The 13,444-nt window shown below is 35.9% G+C and overlaps 1 protein-coding gene across 2 annotated transcripts in view; it reads right to left on the bottom strand.

Moving 5' to 3' along the window:
- LOC121317471 (microtubule-associated protein RP/EB family member 3-like) overlaps positions 1 to 13,210 on the bottom strand; it is a 35,744-nt gene extending 22,534 nt beyond the window's left edge. The window contains exon 1 of one of the 2 annotated variants that reach the window (XM_041253439.1): positions 13,029 to 13,210. The gene's annotated coding sequence lies outside the window, so the exon portion shown is untranslated. The remainder of the gene's footprint in view (positions 1 to 13,028) is intronic. The other variant, XM_041253438.1, reaches the window with a different exon arrangement.
- Positions 13,211 to 13,444: the final 234 nt, after the last annotated feature.

The following is a 13,444-nucleotide window of genomic DNA, read 5'->3' as shown; positions in this document are numbered from 1 at the left end:
AATCTTAAGAGTGACAGCCACTAGTTTGCTGAATTTTCTTCAAGGGTCTGCAACTGCCTACCTGCTCATCGGCAGTCAGGGTTGCCACTGTAAGTCTGTGTAGCAATATGTTTGTGTCTGCTGTGCTGCTGAACAAGCAAATCGGTGTGAAGGTTAAATATTATGTGACATTAACCCATGTGATTTTCACTATCAGCAGATATCCTCTTCTCAATAGCATTGCCATAAAATTAATATCATTTCATTAAAGATGCCTGCAAAAGTTATTTCGCTTTGAACCAATGAGATCTGCATTTTTATTTTACTTTCTCAGGAAATTAGAAACCCAAGAGTTTGAAAATCCCACAGATGACTACTTTTCTGCAGATTAACATTTATTCTTTTTCCATACAAACTTAGCCTGGTCCCTTGAGCATTCTTCTACAGAACACTCACCTCTAATATCAATGCTGCTACTAATGAACAAGGCTTTGTGTAACCTTGCCTACTCAGTGCAATCAATACTATTTAAATGCAAAGCAACCCCCAATATAATAGGCCTCCTGTGCAGCTCTGTAACACACTGTACTATAATTTTTCATGATTCCCAGACATTTGTTCTACTAACATCTATTGTTCAAATTGATCTGATTGGTTAACTTTGTTACTTTGTACTGTGGTTCTAGTCTAAAGAAGATTTCTCATTGTCAGATGACCCCGACCAATTGTTGTGTCAACGTACAGGCAATCACTGGCACATCAACTGTATGGGGATAGTATTATTTTTAGAGGCCCTCCTCTGTATGTCACTGATTGGTCTAGCAGTATAGCATTAAAATGTGTACAGCACAGGAAAATAGCAAACACCATTAGTACCTCTATAACCACAGGGAGAGCATGGGGAAACTACAAAATAAATGTAAAGATTTACTGTAGTAAACCTTTATAAGTGTGTGTGTGTGTGTGTGGGGGGGGAGTATTTTTAAATAATTTTAGGGCTTTTATGAAAACCATCTTGACACCAACACACAAAAGCAATATATTTTACAGTTAATGTTAAAGTAACAGTATGTTTACTTACAGTAGTCTCTGCGTATAGGAACACCTCATAAGAGAACACTTCGTCTAAGGGAACACCATTGTGGTGAAACCGATTTTCCCATTGTAAATGCTCCTGTTAAAAGAACAGCAGCTTTGCTTAAAAGAATACCTTCTTGGCACCGATAGTGATTAGTTCACAATGGATACAGTGCTGTTTTGTAAAAAAAAAAAAAAAAAAAAAGTGACTTGTCATTGTGAGAAGTCCTTGAGGAGACATGAATTCGTTTAGTAAATCTTATTTAATTAAACTGTTTGGTATTCTGATTTCCAAGAGGGCAGCTCTACAAAATGGCACGTAAACAAATGGCGAAATGCGTTGCGTTTCTCTTGCTACACAAAGTTGAAAATTGTTTGAGCTCTTGAAAAAAACCTGAATCAGACACAAGTCGCCAAGCACTTTGGTGTTTCCTGTTCTGGTGAGTTGCTTCACCATTCTGTTAAATAATCTGCATGTCTATATGTGTCTGATGACTAACTCTGTCATAGAGAACACTTCGGCTATAAGAACACTTTGCTTACTTCCCGAGGGGTGTTCTCTTAACCGGAGTCTACTGTATTCAATTAAATAAGAAACGAGCATAGCTGAGCAACAGTTGTTTCAGCTCAGTATCAATTTCTGTTTTAAGTTTGGGAAGCAGAGGGCTACCGCCCAGCTCATTTTACATGTCATCTTGTCTAAATGTTTCCTGTACAGTACAATAGCTCTAAAACTATGTGTATAAACAACGCACTGGCCAAAATCCAACACAAAAACTAAAACAGACACTAGTTTGCATGACTCTCAGCAAAGTTACCCTGAACAATGTAACATGTTTTGAAAAAAAATAAACAAGATTCATTATTACTCTACCGTACAATTTCCCTTTAAAATGATACAATGCTATGGGTGAATAACCCAATGTGATGCAAAAACTTTCTGCAACATGGAAATAAGAAAAAGTGATGGTCTACATATAAAATGTTATATTTTTGCAATACTTTCTAGAAAAATCTCCTAAGAATAATAGGCTTTCCATTTAAAATACAAACCTGTAATTATGTGTTTGTCCAAATCTCATATTTTCTAAAGTTGAAAACAGACTATGGGGGTATTTTTGATGGTTGTTCCTCAGATTTATTTCAAATTCAGTAAGATCCAAGTTTGTACAGTACCTAACTGTACCTGTCTTAAAGTGCAAATACTGTACATAATTGTACATTTAAATGCTGCAAGCTGTCACGAAACACAGTGAAGATCCTATAGAGTATCCAGTCTTAAACATTAAAACAAATAATTCCATTAGAATATAAAACTTGACCTTGTTCACAGGAGTAACTACAAATATGCTACTGTCCTTTGTAAATAATTCATTTTAACAAGAACAACAATTGGAAAATGATAATTTGTATATTCTGTACAGAATTTGATACTGCAGCAATCTCCAGTGCTTGGCTCAAAAAAGGGAACGCGAGTCCTATTAAACTCATTAATAAATACTATACAGTACCCCTGTGAAATTATATCGGCACATATTTGTGATTGATCTTGTGGGAAATATAAAGAATAATAAGTAGACCTACAGTATAAGCATCAAACTGAAAATGTAGAAATTTGTGAACTTCTTTTTGCTGTATTGATTTATTTGATAACATATATAGTACACAGGGCAACCCTCTGAAATGCACCATATGGTATACCACCCAATTTAATCCCTGCATCACAGGCTTCATTTTATCTCCAGTATCTCCATGTGCCCTCCAGCATCAAAATACTGCGCACTTCCTTCCTTAAATAAAAGGTGATTAAATCTGATCTGCAAATTGTACTGAAGACTCTTTATTGTTGCTCAGTTCTGGACATCTATTACAAAATTGTTCAGTCAAAAGATTGAACTGTTCAAAAAAGCCAACAATGTTTAGTATCTTGGATCTCGTGCTGCAGAAATACTGTTAGGTTTCCCATGTCCAGAAAGAGACAGTAATAGAAACTGTGAAGATGGGTGTGTCTGTGGACAGCCCTCTTGAGGCATTCACAGCACAAAAAAAGATTTACTGTACACAGCATCCAAGGGATATGTTTTCAAAATGTAGCACACTTACAGTATGCTATTGTACTTACTTGTCAGTACAGATTTAGCCATTAATTTGGAAAGCTACAATTTACTGGAAAACATACAGTACACTGCCAATGATTCGATCTATTGTTTGTTTAAGGTAAACTTTGAGGGCCACCAGCCTCAAGAAGCATGACAAGTATTGCCTAAGGACTAGAGTGCTTCAAGAGCTGCACTGTACCAGGATTGCAGGCTTACAAAAACTGTGTAGTTTAAAGACTAAAGCCATGTGCTGTCTAACAACATGCTGATATATCTTACAGGGTTTAAAGCAAAATACGCAATTAGTGGTTCAGATCAATCTATACTTGCGGCTTGCAAAAGCAAAAAAAAAAGGTAGATTCAGCTGAATCAGCTGCTGAAAGATTCAGCAGGATTTGAAATATTTGACAGCTTAGAGGGATCAGATTAGAATGAAAAACAGCTGGATCATGAATAGGGATTCAGTCCTGGACAGTCTGACCACAGCCAAGGCCACAGAAGCACTTGGCTGCCAAAATAACTATCCGTTGCAATGACAGAGTAACAGTAATATCAGCCTGCTTGCTACAGTAGCTGTAGGAGAAGGTGGTACAGTAGCACAGTGACTTTGTCGTGAAAAAACAGACATGCCTATGTGGCCCAAAATTATTTATTTTACATTTTAATCTTGTTGGCTACAGAGGCACCATACCATACCATGGACTACAGAACATACACTACTCAGCAACATGTTATTAAACTGTCACTAAACATGTAATACTTTAGATTTCCACGCTGTAATGTTTTAGGATGTTTTAGGAGTGTATTTACGTTTTGTTTAATCAAATGTTTTAGTAGGTCCTTACATTATGGAAGTATTTCTACTGTAGAGTCAACATTTTGCCAACTGGCATCAAAAACCCATAAATTACCCCAAGCAAACTCAAAAGTAAAATGATCACAAAAATAAAAGTTCCCTAATTACTGTATTTGTTTGGGGGGGATTGGGGGATGCTGCACTTTAAGACTGACACTTAACTATAATTTTACAGCGTGATTAATTTCTCATTTCTCAAGATACAGTAGGAAAAGCAGGATTTGTTTTTACTTTGAGAAATGTTAAAGTTCCTTGGTTTGAGAAATTTGTCATATAAAAGAGAATGAAAAAAGTACTGTAGGAGAAGTGGGTGTGAAACTGTGCTCTGTTAGATCTGTCATTGAAACAAAACAGCCATTCACTTAATATATTCAACAAGAAAACAGTACTGTCACTATTGTACTGCTTGTGATTCAACATATTAAAAATATTTCACTCAATGTGTTACACTGTACATGCTGCTCAACACACAGAAGCAGAAAACAATTAATATTTCATTTAAGTAACTGGTGAAACCCTGCACCAGGTAGGCAAATGCATTTCAACTGAGATCTGTGTCCAGTCCCTAAGGAAGCTCCAGAGAGACATAAAACATTATCCAGTCAGACGGACACGCAAAGAGAAAACCAAGCATTGAAAGAAAACAGTGGATAACAGGGCATCAGGTGTTCCGAAATCCCATGGCTTTGGTCATATCCATGGCATTTTCTAAAGAAATCAATGACAGTATCTATGTTATGTATCTTATCCCATATAACGATCATTATTTCAAATCAATAGCACATACTGTACAATATTCGATATGTGATATTTATCAGTACAATTATCAAAAAGCTGCAGTTTAAAAACAGCTAGAGTGATTGAAGCTGACTGAAGCTTACAGTACTGATGCAGTTGCAAATTGCTTCCCCACTGCAGCAATAACTGATGTTGCACATTCCAGGAATAAATCAGACTTGTTGTGATACATAGAGGCACAGGTTACTGTACTGCAGCAAGGGGGAAGTTGCCCTTTACCCATGGGGCTTCTTTGCAGGAATTAGAGAGACAAGTATGAATGAATATCAGTGGGGAAAAAATTAAGAAAAAAAAATGTGTAGATAGAAAAAAATTTGCATGTCCGCTTACTGAAAAACTGAGATTTGCATAGCAACTGAAAAAAAGCAAGCCACAAATGCTTAAATGCAGTGTTAGTCCTTATTGTACTGTAATGTCATTTTAATTCAAAGGCCATTACATGTAACACCGCTCAGCAACTAAACTAGGCACCCTCACGAGACGATCGCTTCTCAAGTATACTGTAGTAAAACAGGATTCTGCAGCCTTGAGTACACATAATTGTGATCATATAACAAGTTGCTTACCCACGAGGACTTATTTTGACGTATTGTCCTCAGGGATTAAGCACCATTGACTAGGGGTGGGTTAGAGTACCCTGTTTAATTAATAAAGTAGTTTTGCTAGTGCCTGAATCCCGTCTCTGTCTCCTGCGTTGAGCCTCAAGATCAGGGGTCGTTACAATATTTTATTCATGTACCACCTTAACACTAGCCACAGAAGTCATTTTGATGGGTTGAGGTTTTCAAATTTAAATTACTCTGCGTGCCTGAAAGTTCTGTTTTTGTCCGTTTATGACTTTTCCTAAATAAATACCCCGATGGTGTTTGAAAAGCAGGATCACGAAAATAAGGAAGTTATAAAGCCCGCCCACCTAGCAACAAAGCCGTAATTTTGACTTTAATACATGGTTTTATTTTGAATATAACCTACAATATTCTTATATATATATATATATATATATATATATATATATATATATATATATATATATATATATACACACACACACACACACACACATATATATATATATATATATATATATATATATATATATATATACACACACACACACATATATATATATATATATATATATATATATATATATATATATGTACAGCTACTTTACGCAGGCATTGTGATGGACCTGGCTGCTGCAGAGGTCAGCAAGGCAATCCATGGTTCACCATGCATCAGCGACCCCTGTGGCTGATAGGGCGCCTGTAGGTCAGCAGTGGAGCCATTCAAATTTGTGTTGTCCTTCAGCACTATAGGTCTGATGATCCGTTTTGGAGGACGCGTGTGTCAGCTGCAGTTTCCCGAGACACCGGGGGGTTGCAGTGGTGAACCAGAATAAAAATAATAATTCCAAATTGGGGAGAAAATGGAGTAAAAAACATTAGCGATGACTAAATTAAAAAAAAAAAAAATAAAAAAAATAAAAAAAAAACAACCAAGTACACAGAAACATCATCTGTAATTGACAAACCCAAGACTGGAAAACCCAAAAAGCTGTCTAACAAGGATGAGTTATACTTGAAGATAATATTCTTAAGGAATAGAAAAAAGACAAGCGTTGAACTGACAACAGAACTGGCAGAAGTGTGGTGTCGTTGTTCATCCATCAACAGTCCAAAGCACCTTTGACCACTTTCTGTGTTCTTGTGCATATTTTAGCCTTGTAGTCTTATTCCCCTTTCTTAACAGAGATATTCTTACTGCATCATATCCTTTAAGTCATGATTTCAAGAGTTACCTTCGTACTGTTGATTTGACAGGCAATGGAACCTGTGTCTTCTGCCGGTTCGGTTGTCAATTCAACGCATGTCTTCTTTCTATTCCTTAAGGATATTATCTTCAAGTATTGCTCATCCTTGTTAGACAGCTTTTTGTGTCTTCCAGTCCTGGGTTTGTCAATTACAGATGATTTTATTTTTGTTATTTTTCCCACTAGTTTAACAGAGATGTCTTGAGATGACAGTTGTTTTTTTTTTTATGTTTGTTTTTAAACATACAAATAAATATCTAGCGCAGCGAGTACACTGATAGCAAGTCCTTCAGGGCCCTGCGTATTTCGCCAAACATACCACAAAGCATTTTGGGATATTGTTGAATACACAAAAAATGTAGTTCAGTATTACATCATCCACACTTCTGACAAACCGCACTACCCAGGGTTCGACATTAACCATGGCCCGGTGGCCTGGGCTGGTAGACAGCCAAGTTTGGCCTGTAGTTATGAAGCACCACAGGCCCGAATGGGCCGGTTACATTTAACTAGTATAATATATATATATATATATATATATATATATATATATATATATATATATATATATATATATATAGTGCATATGGCTTCCTTTTTATGAATGCAGGAAAATTGGCCAGTGTGTCAAAAAGCTGAAAATTAATTTACAAACCTTTTTTTTTTTTTTTTTTTTTTTTTAAAACATAACTACGAACTAATCCTAACTTTCCCGCCACGCGTCATATTTGTTGTACATTCAGAATCTGAGACTGCGTACCGAAGTGCTGTGTTGGTAGTCGTCCCCGCGTCAAATCTTTTACAAATCGGATGTTCTACAACTAAGCAACCAATAACCAAAAGGAAAGAGCTGGAATCAATCAATCATAAAGAATGCAATTATGAAAAATTATGAAGACCAACATTTAGAAAAAAAGTAACGTTTAGCCTTGTTTGGCGTCAGTTTCCCAAACTTGCAGATAAAACAGCAGCTTTATTTGATGTGAATTCCACATTTCGTTTACATCATATACAGTCTCACAGTAAGATGTCCTGATGGATAACCAGGTACGCGATCGAATTGTCAAACTTATTTGGGATCCGATACGTTCAGGTCGAAAATGCCATTCACAATCTTTCCAGGACTTGCTGGTATCACTCAGCAAGATTGGCGCTGACGTGGGAGAGGCTACACAAGCGACAACGCTCTATATAGGATTGCTATTATTTTGTATTATGAATATCGTTTTAATAATGTTTATTAGGGATGGGAATTTCGAATTGTTTCCTATGTGAATACACAGGGTGCTGCCTTTTTGTGTATTCGATTACCCGAACTCTGGTCCCTTAAACTGCCAAGAGTAAAAGGCAAATGCGTGTGCACAAGCAGACAGCATCACAGTGTAAGGCGGTAAAGTTTAGCCGAGTGCACAAAATGTTCAAACAATGTCCAAGACGAGATTTCTTCCCTTTGTACCCTATTTCCTTAGGCACAAGTTTTTTCTTTTGTTTACTTAATTAAAATACAGACCTCAATGAGTAGCAGCAACGTCACAGCACGTATCTCTTCCAATTAAAACAACAGTAGAATAATATTGCGCAAACTACCAAAGTTTTGCTGTAGTGTATTCAGAATAAAATAACACCTATCATATAGCAACCTAAATATTCTACATCTGTTTAATTCTAACAAATAATATTTATCAAATAATCTTAGTGTAAATATTGTAACCTGGCCAAAATAGAAAATACATTCCAACATTGCAATAGTTTAACATTACTAATTACAACTAGCCATCAAGTACTGACATCAGATGAATCTAAGTCAAGTTACTTTGTTTATTCAATAACCTGTAAATAACTCAAAACAAGGATACTTGGTTGTACTTTTAATAATCAGTGCAAATGTTGCCGTTAGTCCATCCATTCACAGAAAGTCAACAGTAGATGTTTTACATTGAACTACAGTCCAGAGTTAAAAAAATGACTCCTTTCCACCTCTAAGTATCTTGCCTTTTCGTATAGTTACTGTGTTGTTGTGCATAACATTTAGTATGTCTTTATATTCATCATAACATTAAATTACCTTTCTAATTTCAATGTTGCCCAAGTTTGGATTACTTCTTATAGCACTTGCTATATACATGTTAAATGGCTGAAGTAACATATTGAAAGGCTTTGTTTAGCCACTTTCTTTTGAGACGTGGGCTCTCTTTGGTTACCATACACAGTTAGAAACATAGTGAAAATAAAAACCAGCATGAAAAAATATATACATATATTGGACCAGATAAAATTAGATCCAGGCCAGTAAAAACACTAGCTCAGTGGCCCAAGGGGCCAGTAGTTAAAAATCTAAATGTAGAACTCTGCTACCTGATGTGATCTAATTTAGAACTGGACTGGAGAATACCCCCTGCCGTGGTCTTGAGTCTGGTTCTCGAGTATGGTATTAAACGCTGCGTAGTATGGATGCGAACCGTATTTAGCACTTTTAAGCCGGTTTAAAGGCAACTAATATGGTTTGAAGGCATAGTGTGGACAGAGTCTAAGTTTATTGAATCATTTTGGGTGCTTTCTAGGTGCTTTTTTATTTGCAGCTGGCAGTTCAAGATGTTAAAAGCTGCTCTCCATTTCTCCGACTGACTAGACAATACTAAAACTAACAAAAACAAAATCCTTTTCCTTGTAATCCTGATTCGTTTGTTTTTTCAAACATAGCTCATTTCTTACAACAGATGGACTGAATTACCAGCTCTGGAATTCTAGGGAGTCAACCTTGGTTAAACATGGGTCTTTAAACTTTATCAGTGTTGCTATGGAGATGAGGTCTGCTCCTCTCCAACTTAATTTGTATCACACATTACAGGTGCTAAAGTTCTAATTATCAAGATGTTTGAGCCTTTCACTACTTCTATGGTCCTATAAAACGGCATCAATTTAAATATCCCTGTCAAAATATTGCTGCAATACATTACTTTTAATTTCAATTGGAATAACTTACAACTTACTGTTCATCCAGCACTGAACACGGTGCACAATTAAAGTGCAATTGATGGCAAGAATTGGTTCTGAAACAGGAAATTCTCTTTTTGCCAATAAAAAAAAAATAGTACTGATTATACCCCAATAAATCCATGTTGGCATCTTCCAGTATAACAGTACAAACTACAATAAAGTTACTTATTTTAGTTACAAAGTTTTGCAGATTGGCACTCCAAGAATGGTCTCTTGAAAGCAAGTGCACAACCTGCACTGCAAAGAAATGGCTAATTTACATCAAAGAAGCACATCAATAAATTACCATCAAAGCACCTACTGGGTAAAATAGAAACACAGTCCAGAGATCGAATATACAAGATAGCATGTTGGGGCCTATTTATTATGGTTGATTTATAGGGTTTAAAGCTAGTGAAATAACACCATCTTATATGTCATGTTACATCTGCAGTTTTGAAAGAAGCTACAAAATAGTAAGCATTTACAAATAAAGAAATGTTATTGAACCCTGTCAAAGAATGTGCCAACTAGATCACAAAACCGTCTTGCATGCCACTGGATGCTAATGAACTGGAAGTTATGTCACCATGTTGATATTTAATAATTTTACGAACTGTTGATTGACAACAACCATCTGAAGAAATGGCTTAAATATTGCAAAAATATCTCAATAGAAAACCTCCACAATTTACAATTTTATGGAACAGAAAATAAATGGCCTGTAAATAATACATAAACTTCTGGCAAAATACTTACCAGTACTTAAAATATTTATTTTTCAACAATTCACAAGAGCAACAACAAACCAAAGAGCCTGCAAGTCCTGAGTTCAATTCAACATTACAAAGTTATCTTTATTCACTTTTACCTCTCAGGAGGTGGTGTCCTGTTCACAAAAATGTAAATCAGTCCAAACAGATCATTATTATGTATTTCAGAGGTTCATAAACAGTATTTTTTACAGTGGTTTTCAATGTACTGTATCAAGATACTGTAAATTACTTTTTTTTTTCAAAGGTAAAAGACAGACTAAACAGGGCATTAAGATCATTATACTGTTCACGTTTTTTATTTCTGTTTACCGTTTAAACGATTTATAGGATTATTGACCACAAAACAGAGTTTCAATATTAAACATTTTATTGATGATGTTGCACTAGTTAGTGTATTCATTGATAAAAGTAAAACGCATCAAAGCATTGCTGTAAATCACCAAGCAAATAGCCTGTTTAATGACTAGTGATATAATGACAATGAATTTTAATAAGACCAGAAGGTTAAAGCAGTCGCGCCACACCATACTATTTGCAGAATGTCAAAAAAACATATAATTGAAAAGTTATATATGTTACCTCAACTGGTTTACTCTTATTATAAAATACAAATAAATGTTTGTTAGATCTGACAGTACAATCTCTGATTACAAAGAGTACAGTAAAAGAGTGCACCACAATCCTAAAGACTGCACTAGCCCTGCTACAGTGGGGCATCATAGAGGTATAGACTAATAACTAACAGGATATTGAAAACAGAGCTATAGTAAGGTCTACTGATTGATTTGACAAACTACATTGCTAGGACTATTATACTATAAGTGTTAATATCATTACGCACACAATTCAGTTTGAATGTAATAAAATGCTTAATGAACGTTTTGTTTTTGGTTATTTTGTTGTGCTTAATACAAAACGATATATCAGAATTCAAATAAACGTAAACCTCCAATTAAGACAACACGGACGTTTTATTATTCGCGTCATAATGTTCTATGCACTACTGTTTGGACAACCCAGTTCTTGCTCAAACAAGAATTGGTGGACATGGTAATCAGTAAACTACAGTGCCAGATTTCTCGTATCACTTCACCATATATAGATATACAGAATCAAGATCCCATTGATCAACATTTAACAATACTAACAACCAGACCCTTTGTAGAAAACTGTAGTATTACCATACTGTATTACTAATAGTTTAATAACACTCCTTTTTTTAACACAGTAATTAAAATAACAAATCCCATTCCTCTTGAAACCCGTGGCCGTGGCAAACATTGGCTGTGTAATCTCAAATGGCTATGCACAGCTGGCTACTCACTGTGGTCTCCATGGTGCCAATAACTATCACAATCCTAAGATCAGTGTATCTACAACATGCCTCTGTAACTGTAGACGTATTTTTTTATCATCCCAATGAGGGAACTAACCAGTGCAGCGTTTGCCACGTTAACAAATCCGTCAAAATAAATCAATTTCGGAACTTACCTTACCGTTTTCTGTATCAGTCTGGTACATTTAACAACCACGATATTGTATCAATGTTTAGAAGTCAACCTGTGACGTTTTTGTTTTAGGTTATGATCAGCTCAGTCATCAACGTGACAAGCAAATGCAATACAACTATAAAGATTTGACATAGCATTACGCTTGTCTCACAGGCCCCACTGACTACACTTGCCAGCATGATAAAGCAGAAGGTGGCAATACACCCTTTGCAAAATATCTGTGTAAATTACCTTGCATTTGTGATCAATAACTCGTTAAAGCAGAATTCCGATTTTGAAAAGCTCAAATACAATAGCTGGCCAAAATTGGAGTCACCCCGCAATTAATATATTCTAAATAAGTTTATATATATATATATATATATATATATATATATATATATATATATATATATATATATATTTTATTTAGCTTTTTATTTTTAGCAACTGATAAAACATACTTCTGTGTTGTTGTAAAATACAATTCTTGTATACAACCTATACACAAAACGTGGTGTTCTCAACAGATGTTAGTATTTTAATACATTTAACAATGTCACTACAAGTTGCACTCTTTTTTAGTAGCATCATTACTGAAACCGTGGTTTAGTCAAAATTCGAATGATGATTACTGCAGTAGATGCATTTTTTTGACCAGAAAAGGCTTAACCTGAATGCCATGGCATTATATAAACGTGATTGTGTTGTGCAAAAAAAAAAATATGAATACCTCAGAATTCTATACCAAGCTACTTGGCAGAGGCCTCTGCACTAACGTCAAAGCTCTGGGTGGCTGAGCATTACATACCGTAACCTACACATGTGAATTTTAAAAAATAACGACTTCATCATTCTATATGACAGCAATAGCAAACAAATCACCTGCGCAACAATGTACGATGGTGTTTCTATAAACCGACTCCATCTACAGGGCTCTGTGGAAATCTCACTTACCGCAAGAAACATTTTCATTGAATGAGAGGAGAAAAAAAAAACTGTCGCTGTTGACTTGTACTGTAAAACAAGCTTGCTAATGTAACCTGTGGCACATTAACAATACACCAGCCACATTCAGACAAGCGCCAATATGAAAATGATGTGCTTCGAAAAAAAAAAAGTCATTCCCTACTATTTATTGTTTCAATTATTTGTTTTACTCACGGTGTAGCAAAGGCTCCTCTTTCTCAGATGTTGTATTTCTTAGTGCGCACTCTTCCCAGTCTTTGACGCTGCCGTTGCTATTGTAGCTTCAATGCCGTAGTCCTGGTGTGTCCAGCAGGCCGCCCACCACCGCAGCTACTTCGCCAACCAGCCCAGCGCTGCGGTTATAGCGCAGTGCGCCTGCGCAGACGACGGCTTGAGGCGATCTTACAGAGCTGCATGTCTATGTTCACCATTTTGGCTCAAATTTCCCATTATAGCGAGTTATACTCCTGACACAATGGAGAGCCAAAATGGCATCAGTTTCGGAGTAAAAAAACTATTACCAGGACAGCGTGTGTCATCATGGTAACCATATGCTGCAACAAACACGCACAGTGCGCAGTACAGCTATTACGATTGTAATGTGTATCGGT

Source organism: Polyodon spathula, chromosome 6 (genome assembly GCF_017654505.1).
Source record: "Polyodon spathula isolate WHYD16114869_AA chromosome 6, ASM1765450v1, whole genome shotgun sequence".
Lineage (NCBI taxonomy): Eukaryota > Metazoa > Chordata > Actinopteri > Acipenseriformes > Polyodontidae > Polyodon > Polyodon spathula.
Note: the sequence above shows the minus strand (reverse complement) of the source record. Positions and strands in the feature narration are given on the sequence as shown.